The 13,139-nt window shown below is 39.2% G+C and overlaps 1 protein-coding gene across 6 annotated transcripts in view; it reads left to right on the top strand.

Moving 5' to 3' along the window:
- The first annotated feature begins 927 nt into the window (after positions 1–927).
- The window catches only part of NUMB (NUMB endocytic adaptor protein), a 186,566-nt gene continuing 174,354 nt past the window's right edge, over positions 928–13,139 (top strand). For all 6 annotated transcript variants that reach the window (XM_012741306.3, XM_012741282.3, XM_012741285.2 and 3 more), the window contains exon 1: positions 928–1,021. The gene's annotated coding sequence lies outside the window, so the exon portion shown is untranslated. The remainder of the gene's footprint in view (positions 1,022–13,139) is intronic.

Consider the following 13,139-nt stretch of genomic DNA (forward strand, 5'->3'; position numbering starts at 1 on the left):
AGGTTGGGGGTGTGTGTGCGGAGAGAAGCTTTTAAAGCATCTGACACACAGCTAGTAGGGCTATTTAAGAACTGCTGAACATAAAAACTAAGTGAGGGTGGGTGGGGCGGGGGGGTGGGTGGGTATAATTCTCATTTCCAGAGCATCACAGGGTAAAATGTGGCCTGCTTCTTCCAAACTTGCTAATGGCTGCCTGGTCACTTCGCAGGAGCCAGCCAGGAGTGGGTCTGCAAGCTGGAAAACTCTCATGCCACTTCAGTTTTTTGACAATGTTTATAATCGCAACTGATGTTGACTGATTTTTGCTAAATCAACGGTTGCGTTGCGCTTTGCTCTTTAGTACAGTGACTTCCTGGAAAGAACTTCAAGGAAATGGGGTGCATTGGGACCTCAAGAAGGGGAAATTTTAATCTATATGATACTTTTCTCCCCAGGGGTTAGAAACACTTCTTAAACACAACCTCTGATGTTGGTGTTTTGCAACTACTACCTCTATGAGTAAGCTAGCAGTTATAAGTTTCTCCTTGTAGGGAGCTGCAGAAGTGGAAGAGTTTACAGGTTGAACTCTGCAACAAAGATTTAACCCTTCTCCAGTAAACTCGGATGTGAGAGTCTCTCAGCTCCTCCTTTGCTTTCTACTGCGCAACCAAACTGTGCACAAGCTTGAACCAACCTTGGCCATCATATCCCTTGTCAGTAAATTTAACAGACACTTTTAGCAGCCTATCGTAACTTCGAACTGCTCATCCACCAACCAATTACAACTAAAGCTTCGTCTAGGACGCTCCAGGTCCGGGCGGGGGCGCGCAGTGGGTCCAAGAAAAGGGGCGGTAAAGACGCGATGACGGGCGGGTAGACTAAGCCAATCAGAGCAGAGAGATGCCGCCCCACTATCCAATGGATAGGTTATAAGTATGAAACGGGGTGGGCCTGTTGTCATGGGGGAGGTGGTGGCGCCTGGTGGCCACTGGCGGCCGAAGGTAGAGACAGTGGCGCTGGAGTTGGTCGGGGGCAGCGGCAGGTGAGTGCCGGTAACACTAGCCTGAGATCTGAGGGCCGTCGCAGGGCGGAAACTCCAGCTCAGCACTCAGGAGGCAGAGGCCGGAGGAAGGGGGCCTGGACTGCGGGCCGGGGCCAGGGCGGAGGCGGGGGCGGCGGCGGTGGCGGCGAGTTCGCTCTGACTGGGCTGGTGGGAGAATGGCCCCGCTTGTAGTGGCGGAGTTCGCGCGGGGAAGGTAAGCTGGGGCCGGACCCACGCGGGACAGGCCGGGAGGTCCCTTGGGACGTCCAGCTGCTCAGGTCTGGGGCACTGACTGGGGGCCGGGTGTGAGGGGGTAGGTCCCTGAGGAGACGGAAGCGGCCGGGGTCCCAGAGAGGGGGTGACCTGTAGCGACCTGGTCGGAGGGCAGGGTGACTCGGGAATACCCAGGACAGCTTGGGTGCCAGGGAGAAGTGGAACCCGGGAAGCTCGGAAGCGGCCGGTGTCGAGAGAGCGGGCTGGTGGGGGAAACTGGGAGTGGCCCGGGTCGGAGAGAGGAGGGAGGTGGGAAGACTGAGGGCGGCCAGGGTCCAGGGTGACAGGGAGCAGCCTTGGCTCGAGTAGGGGCGTCTCAGGAAAGGCTTGGAAGGGGGTGGGGACACTCTTCAGAAGGGCGGCTGTCCAAGGGAGGAGGGCTCCGAGGGAGAAGAGGAGCGGCGGGTCTTTGGAGGGTCGGACCCGGTGGAGACCTTGATCAGCTTGGGGGAGGAACCTGAGCGCCCTGCCCCCCTTAGCTCGTCTGGTCTGAGGATCCCCGGGGGACCAGGAAAGAAGTCCTCGAGGAGTAGCTCGGGTTTGAGATGGGGTGAGGGTCTAGGAGGCAGTGGAAGTTCACTTATTTGGAGAGGCTTGTCAAGCAAATTGGGACGGCGGTGGGCAGGGATGAGAGGGGGGAAATAACCCTTTTAGGAAGGGAATGGTAGATAGGGTGAGGGAATGAGAAAGTTTCTGGGAAAAGAGGATTGTTCTTGTGGAAACTGGCAAGGACAGTAGTTATGAGAAATTAACAACGGAGCCACTAATTGCTTCAGAGGTCTTCAGAAATAGAAGAAACTTCAGCTTTGTAATTAATACTAAGACGCCATCTAGGACCAGAGATAAGGTCCTAAAAGCAAGGTAAAGTGACTTGTATTCCAGTGTTTTAGAAAAGAAATTTGTTTGAAGTTGATGGCAATAATATTAGAAAATAAGTTCATTGACAGGGTGGGGAATTTGAGAGGGAAAAGGGGAGGAGTAGCTGAACTAAACGAGTAGAACTGGGGACTTAATCAGAAAAAATAGTCATGAAGAAGATAGGCTTTCCCTGCTAAATTGAAAATAAGTTTGAATTCTCTTATACTTTAAGCTAGGTTTACGATTCTAAAAAAAGAAGAGGAAAAAAATGAAAAAGAATAGAAGCTTGAATTCTAGTTTCACTACTTAGCTTGGACCTCATCTGTATAATAGGGATACTAATAGTTCCTACTTTTATAGGGTTTTTTTCCTAATGAGTTAATATTTGTAGAGCTTTTAGAATAGTGACTGTCACATAGTAAGCACTGTGTACTGGATTGTTAAATAGAGGATAAAGACCTGAGTTCTTTAATGTGGTGGTTCTCAAACATTATCTTGCATCAGAATCACCTGGAGGGCTTGGTAAAGTATAGATTGTTTGGCCCCACCTGGGGGTTTCTGAATCAGTAGGGCTGAGGTGGGGCCCTAGAATTTGTATTTGTCTCAAGTGATGGTTGTGTTGGTCAGGGACCATACTTTAAGAACCACTTGCTTTAATGAAAACAGTAATAATGTAACAACTTTAAAATACCTGCCCATCCTGCTAAAGAGACAGGTAGAGGCAAATTGCAAACCCTTTTTTACACTTGATCTTAGCCAAAAGGCCAAGAAGGGATGGAAGACCCTTCTTAAAGGGTGATTTATTACTGATTTATTAATTTAATGTTATGGGTTACCACCAGCATTGAAAATAAAATGTAGAACAGAATTGACTATCTTTGCACTTGGTAAAGAAAAGTATTCGTTTGGGAAATTTTTCTCATACATGTATATAGTAGGTCACAATGTAAAATGGATTTCTTACAGTCAAAAAAGTTTGAAAAACTGTTTTCAGCCATTCAGTGCAACAGAAGCAACCCCTCCAGTATCTAGGGATTGAGCTTATTATTTATTTATTTTTCTTCTTTTTATGGTGATATATATTCCAGTAAATTAATTCAGGTGGTGATACATTCCATTAAATTTATTTAGTTTCTTATTTGTGTTCCCATGTTTGTCTTGTCAAGTATTGTGTTATGCATCTGACACTGTGGAACTTTTTGGATATTGAGAATCTTTGGCATGGGGACTTATGGGAATTTGAGACAGAAATTGAGTGGTGTTTTTCAGATGTGGTCCACTTTTGTTTCACTTGCGTCCTCTTGTTCACTTTTCTTTCTTTTTTTCTTAACCACTGTAAAAAAAAACTTAAGTATATGAAGATATACACAGTAAACAACTAACACTGAAACAGACTGGCTTGAGAACATTTGAGGTATAGAAAATGAGCAAAAACAAAATAAGAAACCTTTTGAAAAAGAAAAATGAAAATATATTTCCTTTTTAGACAATAAAAATATTTCTTGGTCTTATATTAATACAAAACACATAAATACATTTTTTTTTATTTCGGCATATTATGGGGGTACAGATTTTAAGGTTTCAATAAATGCTCATTTCCCCCCTCCCAATAAATACATTTTTAAGGGAACTGGATCTACAATTTCTAGGTAGAGAAAAGAAATAGTGATAATACTTGACAACAAAATCCACCTGGGATAAGGCTTAACTACGAACTAAATCATTTATTAAGCAGGAGCTTTTGTTTTGATGATTTTCTCCCTTGAGAATGAACTGGATGTAGTATATGTTGTAAATTGTTGTTTGAAGAACCTAAATGTAATTACAACACTTATTTAAAGCTACATTGAGAGAGAGAGAGAGAGTGAGAGAGTGTGTATGTGTGTGTGTGTGTGTGTGTATGTGTATGTTTTGTGCCCTCTTTGTTTGATTTTTCTTCTATTGAAAGCTAGATGGTTTGGGAGGAATTGATTTAGATCTGTTTATGGATATAAGAGCAGAGAAGGCAGTATTGAAAACTGAGAGATCCTTGCTCTCTTTAAAATCTTTAATCCAGGGGATTATGTAACCCTTTCATTAATGTTTTATGAGATTGTGAAGAAACTGTTGGTGTAGCTTTGCACCAGGATTTTTGGATTATTTTTTCTCTCAAAAATAATTTTTAGATTTATTTGAGATTTTTATATTTCTTTTAAATATTTGTATGGAAGACTGTAAAACATAATCATTGTATATTTGGGTTCAAAAGCAGAAGCAGCCTTTTCACAAAGCAAATTTACTAATTTTTTCTGATATAAAAAAATTTCAAAGACGAAAGCTTTTTGATTCTTTGTTTTTTCTTTTTTTGTTTTTAATTTTATTTAATTTTATTTTTTTGAGACAGAGTCTCACTCTGTTGCCCGGGCTAGAGTGCCATGGTGTTATCCTAGCTCACAGCAACCTCAAACTCTTGGGCTCAAGCAATCCTTCTGCCTCAGTCTCCAGAGTAGCTGGGACTACAGGCATGTACGACCATGCACGGCTAATTTTTTCTATATATTTTTAGTTGGCCAATTAATTTCTTTCTATTTTTAGTAGAGACAGGTCTAGCTGTTGTTCAAGCTGGTTTCGAACTCCTGACCTTGAGCTATCCTCCTGCCTTTGCCTCCCAGAGTGCTAGGATTACAGGCATGAGCCACCACACCTGGCCTATTTTATTTTTTTTTTTTAAGAGACAGGGTCTCTGTTGCCCAGGCTGCAGTGCAGTGGCAGGATGATAGCTTACTACCTTCCCACCTCAGCCTCCCTAGTAGCTAGGACTACTGGCACAGACTACCACAACCAGCTAATTTTTAATTTTTTTTGTAGAGATGGGGTCTCACTATATTGTTCAAGCTGGTCTCCAATTTCTGGTTTCAAGTGATCTTCCCACCTTGGCCTCCCAGAGTGCTGGGACAATGGTGGTTCTTTAAGTCATTATGCATTCATGAAGATCATTCAATTCTATACAAAATGAAGGAAGAATATAAAATCTTAATTGAGTGTGGGAAAAATATAAAAGTCCATTCTTCATAATTGTGAACATTGAGCAGTTTGATTATTTACGTTTAATAAATGGACTTTATTTAGTTGATTTATTAATCATACTTACTATGAATAGCTTTGATTGCCCAGCTTATTTTACAGTAGGATTTGTTAATCTGTAGTTGAATAAATGGTGGTTTTTAAATACCAAAGAAACTGAGTGCTGCGCTAGTGAGACTCAATTTTACATATCAAAGTTTATTCAGGTAAGTGATTTTAAAAAGTGGAAGTTCAATTAACAGTAGTTAATTAAGTTTATTTTCTATTTCAGGGAAGTCGTCTTTTATAATAGCTTCTGATCTGCTTTTTCTGCTTCCTGCCCTCCAGCTACCCATACAATAAATCCTAATGGAAATGTTAGGTAAAAGTACAACATTTCTGTATCTGGTTTTTAGTTTTCTTTAAGAATTCCTTTATCAGAAAAGGTCCCTTGGTAAACTTATCACCTTTAAGAAAAGTATTTTTAAATATAATAGAGTACTTGAAAAGCTACATTTTATTTTGAACTTGCCAAAACACATTTACTATGTTTAATAGGTTTTGATTTCTGCAGAATAGATCTTGAATTCTGCCAATTTCTTTCTTTTTTTCCTTCTCTCTCTTCCTTCCTTCCTTCCTCCCTCCATTCCTCCCTCTCTCTCTCTCTCCTTTTCTCCCCCTCCCTCCTCTCCTATTCCTTCCCCCCCCCACCTTCCCCTGCCCTTCGATTGCAGTGGTGCCATCATAGCTCACTGTAGCCTTGAACTTCTAGGCTCAAGCAATCCTTCCTCCTTAGCCTCTCAAAGCACTGGTATTATAGGCATGAGCCACTGAGCCCAGCCCAGAATTCTGCCAGTTTATGAATTCTGACTTATGTTTCCTTGATAGGGCTGGGGAGAAATGAAACAAGGTACTTCTTAAATTAAAAAAATGTTTCTTCCTATCTTATTTTTTAATCGTTTTTTTTCTTTTTGGTGCAGTATTATTTTTTAATCTTGACATTATGATAAATCCTCTAGTTGCAAAGAAAATTTGTTTTAGTAATATAACAGGTGGAAATATTATATAAGACTTTAGAATGACTGTTCAGATATGAGACACAGGTAGTGATGAATAGGATGTCATTAACTACTAGGTACAATATTGCCATTTTTTTGAAGAATATAAAATATGCACTTGGAAATCTTGAGGCAAAAGGATAACAACTAAGGGAGAATGAGGAGATTACTGACATGTGCTTAAGGAGGAGTCTGGAGGATCTGTAGGGAGTATGTCTAGTGGAGTGAGTGGTTCTTGGCAGTTTTCCTGGAGTGACATATGTAAAGGAGGATGATTCTATTTGCAACATTCTCTCATGGAGGAAGACTTCTTTTTCTGCAATTCCTGCTGCTTGTTTTAACTCTTCCTTTGTTTTCTTCCACTGAAGAAAGCATGTCAGAATGCAAGTAAATAGACTGAGCGTTGCTAGTCCTAGAGGATGAGAGGCTGGGAAAGACCATGTGGATTTAGAAGAAGGCTTGCTACTTACTTCTTGGGAATAGGTCCCCAGCAACCTTAACTAGGCCAACCCTTCCCACTTGTCCTCTCCAGTAGAGTATGGGATTAGGAGGAGACCCTCTAGTCATCTTAACCAAGGGGCTTCTGTATTAGTAATTATTGTTCAGTGACTTCCCCTTCTACCCATCAAAACCCTTATTTCTCCATACTTGTTTGCTGATGCCTTACATTCTTTTAACCAGGATCAAAGTCTTTAATTCTGATTAGATAGCAAAATATTAATTATGGTAACTTGGTTATATTAAGTTATATATAATTAATTTTGAAAATGATTATTATCAGATTTTTCCAGTTTAGTTAGGAAAGAAAAGGGAAAGCTATAGAACACTGCTTGTCTCTGAATAAAGGTAAAGTTGGGGAAGCCAGGAACACAGAAATCGGCTAAATTCATAACTTTTTTTTTTTTTTTTGTATTTTTGAGATGGGATCTCTCTATGTTGTCTAGGCTAGCCTCATAGTCTTGGACTCAAGAGATCCTCCTGCCTCAGCCTCCTGAGTAGCTGGGACTATAGTTACTTGCTACAGGGCCTGGCTTAAATTTATAACTTTAAGATTGATTTACCTTTGGCCTTAAAAAAGTAAAAGTTGGTTATTTTCATCCTGGTCAGCTGTACATATGTACATCTCAGGTACATTTCAGTTGTATCATATGGATAATTTATGAAGGTTTATATATTATACTTAATTTCTTCCTCTTTTTGTTTTTAGAGAAAGAGATGCTCTGTTGCCCATGCTAGAGTGCAGTGGCATCATGATAGCTCACTCTTGGGCTCAAGTAATCCTCCTGCCTCAGCCTCCTGAGTAGCTGCAACTACAGGCATAGGCCACCATGTCTGCCTAATTTTTCTAATATTTGTAGACATACGATCTTACAGTATTATCCAGGCTGGTCTAGAACTCCTGGCCTCAAGTGATCTTCTGGTTTCAGCCTCCCAAAGTGCTGAGATTGCAGGTGTGAGCCACTACACCAGCTTAATTTCTTTTAATATAACCAACTTGTTATAAGGAATTTTAGCTCCCAGTATTCTTTAATCAAAATAAACCTTTTTGCCAGGCACAGTGGTACATGCCTGTTATCCCAGCTACTTGAGAGGCTGGAGCTGGGGGATCATTTGAGCCCAGGAGGTCGACACCAGCCTGGACAACATAGTGAGATACTATCTCATTTTAAAATTAAAAAAGAAAAAAAGAGGCCAGGCGCAGTGGCTCACGCCTGTAATCCTAGCTCTCTGGGAGGCCAAGGCGGGCGGATTGCTCGAGGTCAGGAGTTCGAAACCAGCCTGAGCAAGAGGAGACCCTGTCTCTACTATAAATAGAAAGAAATTAATTGGCCAACTAATATATATAGAAAAAATTAGCCAGGCATGGTGGCGCATGCCTGTAGTCCCAGCTACTCGGGAGGCTGAGGCAGAAGGATTGCTTGAGCCCAGGAGTTTGAGGTTGCTGTGAGCGAGGCTGACGCCACGGCACTCACTCTAGCCTAGGCAACAAAGTGAGACTCTGTCTCAAAAAAAAAAAAAAAAAAGAAAAAAAGATAAAATATTTTTTAACCTAAGATCACAGAACCATAGAGTAACCTGCTTATGACAGAGTATATTTATAACTGCTATATTATGAAATTGGAAAAGGCATCATTTGTGTCCAGAGAGGAAGCATGATAAAATGGATAAAATCCTGTTTATTTATTTATTTGGCTTCTCATCAGTCAACTTGATATTTGTTTTTTTTTTTTTTTTGAGACAGAGTCTCACTTTGTTGCCCAGGCTAGAGTGAGTGCCGTGGTGTCACCCTAGCTCACAGCAACCTCAAAATCCTGGGCTCAAGCAATCCTGCTGCTTCAGCCTCCTGAGTATCTGAGACTACAGGCATGCACCACCATACCCGGCTAATTTTTTCTCTATATATTAGTTGGCCAATTAATTTCTTTCTATTATATAGTAGAGACAGGGTCTTGCTCTTGCTCAGGCTGGTTTTGAACTCCTGACCTCGAGCAATCTGCCCGCCTCAGCCTCCCAGAGTGTGCTAGGATGTTTATTTTTTTGAGACACAGTCTTGCTCTGTTGGCCAGACTGGGGTGCAGTGGCTGGATCATAGCTCATTGCAACCTCAAACTCTTTTCACTCAAGCTATCATTCTGCCTCAGCCTCCCAAGTATCTAGGACTATAGGTGTGGGCCACTACAGCTGGCTAATTTTTAAATTATTTTGTGGAAACAAAGTCTCACTTGTTGGGAAAACGGCTAAGAGACGTGAGAAATTTCAGGGGTTTTGCAGGTTTTTGCCTTGAAGGAATCTGTGGACATGTTAGCTCACAGAATAGAAGCTGCTTCCAAAAAGGACCCAAACGGAGCTTCTCCTTTGTGAAAAAAGCTCAAGGTGATAGCAGGCAGCAAAGCAGAAATGTTGCTTTGCAAACGTCCTCTGACAATGCCCCCCTTTTTGGAAGCAGCTTCTATTATGTGAACTAACATGTCCACGGATTCCTTCAAGGCATAGACCTGCAAAACCCCTGAAACTTCTCACGTCTCTTAGCCTGTTTCCCAACACTCACTATGTTGCTCAGGTTGGCCTCGAACTCCTGGCCTCAAACAGTGGTCCCGCCTCGGCCTCCCAAAGTTCTAGGATTACAGGCATGAGCCACCATGCTCAGTGCCAAGTTATACAGTTATATGACCATGTATTTGAATCCTAACTCTATCATTAATTTACTAATTGGGTAGTTTATTAAATGTCTCTTCTGTTCAGTTTTGTCATCCATAACATGGAGCTTATGCTATCCTCCTCATCAGGCTGATGGTGAGAATTATATGAAAAGCATTTTGTATAGTGTCTTGCCCATAGGAGGCACTCAACACATAGTAATTGTTAATTATTGATAATTATAACAACGTTAGATCTATTATAGACTTCTCTTTATAGGATGGGCTGATATTTCAGATATATGAGTATAAACAATGCAGCAGTTAGGAAAACTAGAGTTGACTTTAAAACTTTACATGTATTTTAAACATTTACTACTTTAGTTTGTTTTTGTGGTTGGTTTAGTGTAGTAAATAGTTGTTGTACTGTTTAGGGAATAATGACAAGGAATAAAAAGTCTTTATATGTTCAATAAAACCATCCATTTTTTCTGAGTATGTGGCTTCTAGGAAGGAAAAAAAAAAACATCCATTTTTTTTTCCCCAAATATTTTTGATACAAGATTGGTTGAATCCATGGATGCAGAATCAATGGATACAGAAGGCCGACTCTACTACATGATTTTATGTAAGGAACTGGGGTATCCGAGGATTTTTCTATTCAAGGACTCCTGGAACAAATCCCACAGATACTGAGGGAAGACTATACTTGGTCATCTAGCAAATATGCATGAGCTTTTGTCAGCAGTAGAAATAATTAACCCTACTACTAGAAAAAACAGTTTAACAATATATTATTTACTGATTTTATTAGTAAAATCATTGCTCTTATTGAATGTTTTTTATTTAGTGATATTATTAATGATTTTAAATTAATTCTGAATGCCAGATAGGATCAGTTTATTTTTCCCTGGAGGTAATTATGTTTCTTTTCACAATTCAAGTAGAAGTAGATTTATTTCAGAAGTTAAGCCCTATACCTTCTTCCTTCCTTAGTTAAGGATTTGGTCAAAGGGGAAAGAAAAATCTTTTTGTATTTGTAGAAAGATGTTAACAGCTATATTATCTCTTAAATTGTCCGTGACAAAAGCAGGTGTATAATTTCCATCACATTTATGATGTAATGCACTTTAAATCTCATCAGTGATACAGTGTTTTGTTTTTTGTTTTTTTCTTTTTAGAGACAGGGTGTTGCTGTATTGCCCAGGCTGGTCATGAGCTCTTTTGCTCGAGCAATCCTCCCACCTCAGTTTCCTGAGTAGTTGAGATTACAGGCACAATAATTTTTGAATGATTATTTTAAAGAGTTGATTCATTCTTATTGTTGAAAATTATTTTTTGTAGTGTGAAGGAATACTTCTATAATAGCCAAGTCTTCCTTAATCTTGCAAGGACAACAATCCCAAATGCTATACTGAAAATATAGCAAGAAAATGCAAGGCAAGAAAATGAATTATAAATGTTCATTTACATGACTGGTCATTTCCCAAAAATGTTAGTTAACATTAACATGTTACATCAAATGCTTATTATCTTTCTTATTATCTTTTGGTAATTTCTTATTATCTTTCTTATTTCTTATTATCTTTCAGTAATATTCTAGACTAATTTTAGAAACCATACAGTTTAGTATTGTCATATTAAGGATCTTTTAAAAAGTTATTTTGTTATATTAGATTTCATTTCTTCATAAAGTTGTAAATTTTTTGTGGTCATAACTTTTTTTTTGCTATTCTCTGATGTACATAAATGTACTGATGAATGATTGGAGGGTAGCAGTTTGTGACATCATCAACTAAAGGAGATGGTGTGGTAAAATAAACAACTATTGCCTGAGTTCAAATTCAGCTGTACTTCCTTAGCCAAGTTAACTCTCTTAGCTTCAGTTTCGTCATCTGCAAAATAAATCATTTTGAGGAGTATATGAGATAATCTATGTAAAGTTAATTTAACGTAGTGCTTAGCTCATGTAAATGCTCAGTAAATGTTAGCTGTTCTTGTAAGCATCCAGCATTTTTAATGAAGCAGATAGGAGGTAAAATCATTTTTATATGGATCATAAAAGAGTCTTTTATATTAAATTGTACTGTGAAACTTAAACTTCATTTAGACCTGAAAAGGAATCTTGAATTTTTCTTGGCTTTGTCATATTTTCAGTCTAGTTCATCTGTGGAAAAAACTTGATCTTTATTTTAATTCTGCTGTATTTTTGCCTCTAAGTCATAGTAAATTCTTAATTATCTACACCCAGGTTAGCAGTGTTACAGCTAATCTCTAAATTATTTTGGATTATGAAGTATAGCTATACAAATGAGGAAGCCAGAAAAAAAAAGAAGTATAGTTATGGAACCTATTAGATAACATTTTCATTAGGTTTGACCTCTGTTTTACTCAAGCCACTATTTAAGTTCTGTATTGAATTTCCCTGGCACTGAATATCTTTATCAGTAGTTCTCAATTTATTACCTGCAAATCTTTGGGTTTGGGCAGATGTTTTCTGCAGTTAGTCTAAGAGTTCTCAAATCTATTATGTTCATCAAATATGTGTAGACTAAAGTATTATGTTCTAAGCATATATGTATATATACTTTAAAAAGATCTTTATTTTTGAAGGCTATTCTGAATTTAGAGTAGCTTTTTGACTATTTGCACCATCAATGGATGCTGAAAATTCAACTATTACCAGGAGGGTCAATTAAATATTTTGACTTCTGTCATACTTTAAAGCTCTCAGCTTGCTTTTTTCACTTGTTTTTGAAATGGCATGTTTGGATAAGAAAAACTAGTATACTTTTCTTTACCTATCATAGCATATGCATATTTTTGATAGCTTTATTCCAGTATAATTGACATATAGTGCAACTGCACATACTTAAAGTACACACTATGATGAGTTTTTTTTTTGAGACAGAGTCTCACTTTGTTGCTCAGGCTATAGTGAGTGCCGTGGCGTCAGCCTAGCTCACAGCAACCTCAAATTCCTGGGCTCCAGGAATCCTGCTGTCTCAGCCTCCTGAGTGGCTGGGACTACAGGCATGCGCCACCATGCCCTGCTAATTTTTTCTATATATATATTAGTTGGCCAATTAATTTCTTTCTATTATATAGTAGAGACCGGGTCTCGCTCTTGCTCAGGCTGGTTTTGAACTCCTGACCTCGAGCAATCCGCCTGCCTCGGCCTCCCAGAGTGCTAGGATTACAGGCATGAGCCACCTCGCCTGGCCTCTCTATGATGAGTTTTTACATATGTATGCACTACAACTAAGGTAAGGAATGTAATCATCACTCCAAAAGTTTCCTTAGTAATCCATCTCTCCCGTTTCACTTCCGGAGGCAACCCCTGATCTGCTGTCTGTCATTATAGGTTAGTTTGCATTTTGTAGAATTTTATATAAATAGAATCATGTAGTGTATATTCATTTTTGAGAAAGAGTGTCTGGCTTCTTTCACTCTAATTTGAGGTTTATCCATGTTGTTTTGTGTATCAATAATTCTTGTTCTTGCTGAGTAGTATTCTATTATATGGATATATTATAATTTTTAAAATCTCCTGCTGATAGATATGGGATTATTTCCAGTTTTTGGCTATTCAAATAAAGCTGATATGAACATTCATGTACAAGTTTTTATGTGGACAAATGTTTACATTTATTTTGGGTATATATCTAGTAGTGGAATTTCCTGGTCATATAGTAACTCTTTTGAGGTTGTGTTTTTTTTTTTTTTTTTTTTTTTGAGACAGAGTCTCGC

Source organism: Microcebus murinus, chromosome 6 (genome assembly GCF_040939455.1).
Source record: "Microcebus murinus isolate Inina chromosome 6, M.murinus_Inina_mat1.0, whole genome shotgun sequence".
Taxonomy (NCBI): domain Eukaryota; kingdom Metazoa; phylum Chordata; class Mammalia; order Primates; family Cheirogaleidae; genus Microcebus; species Microcebus murinus.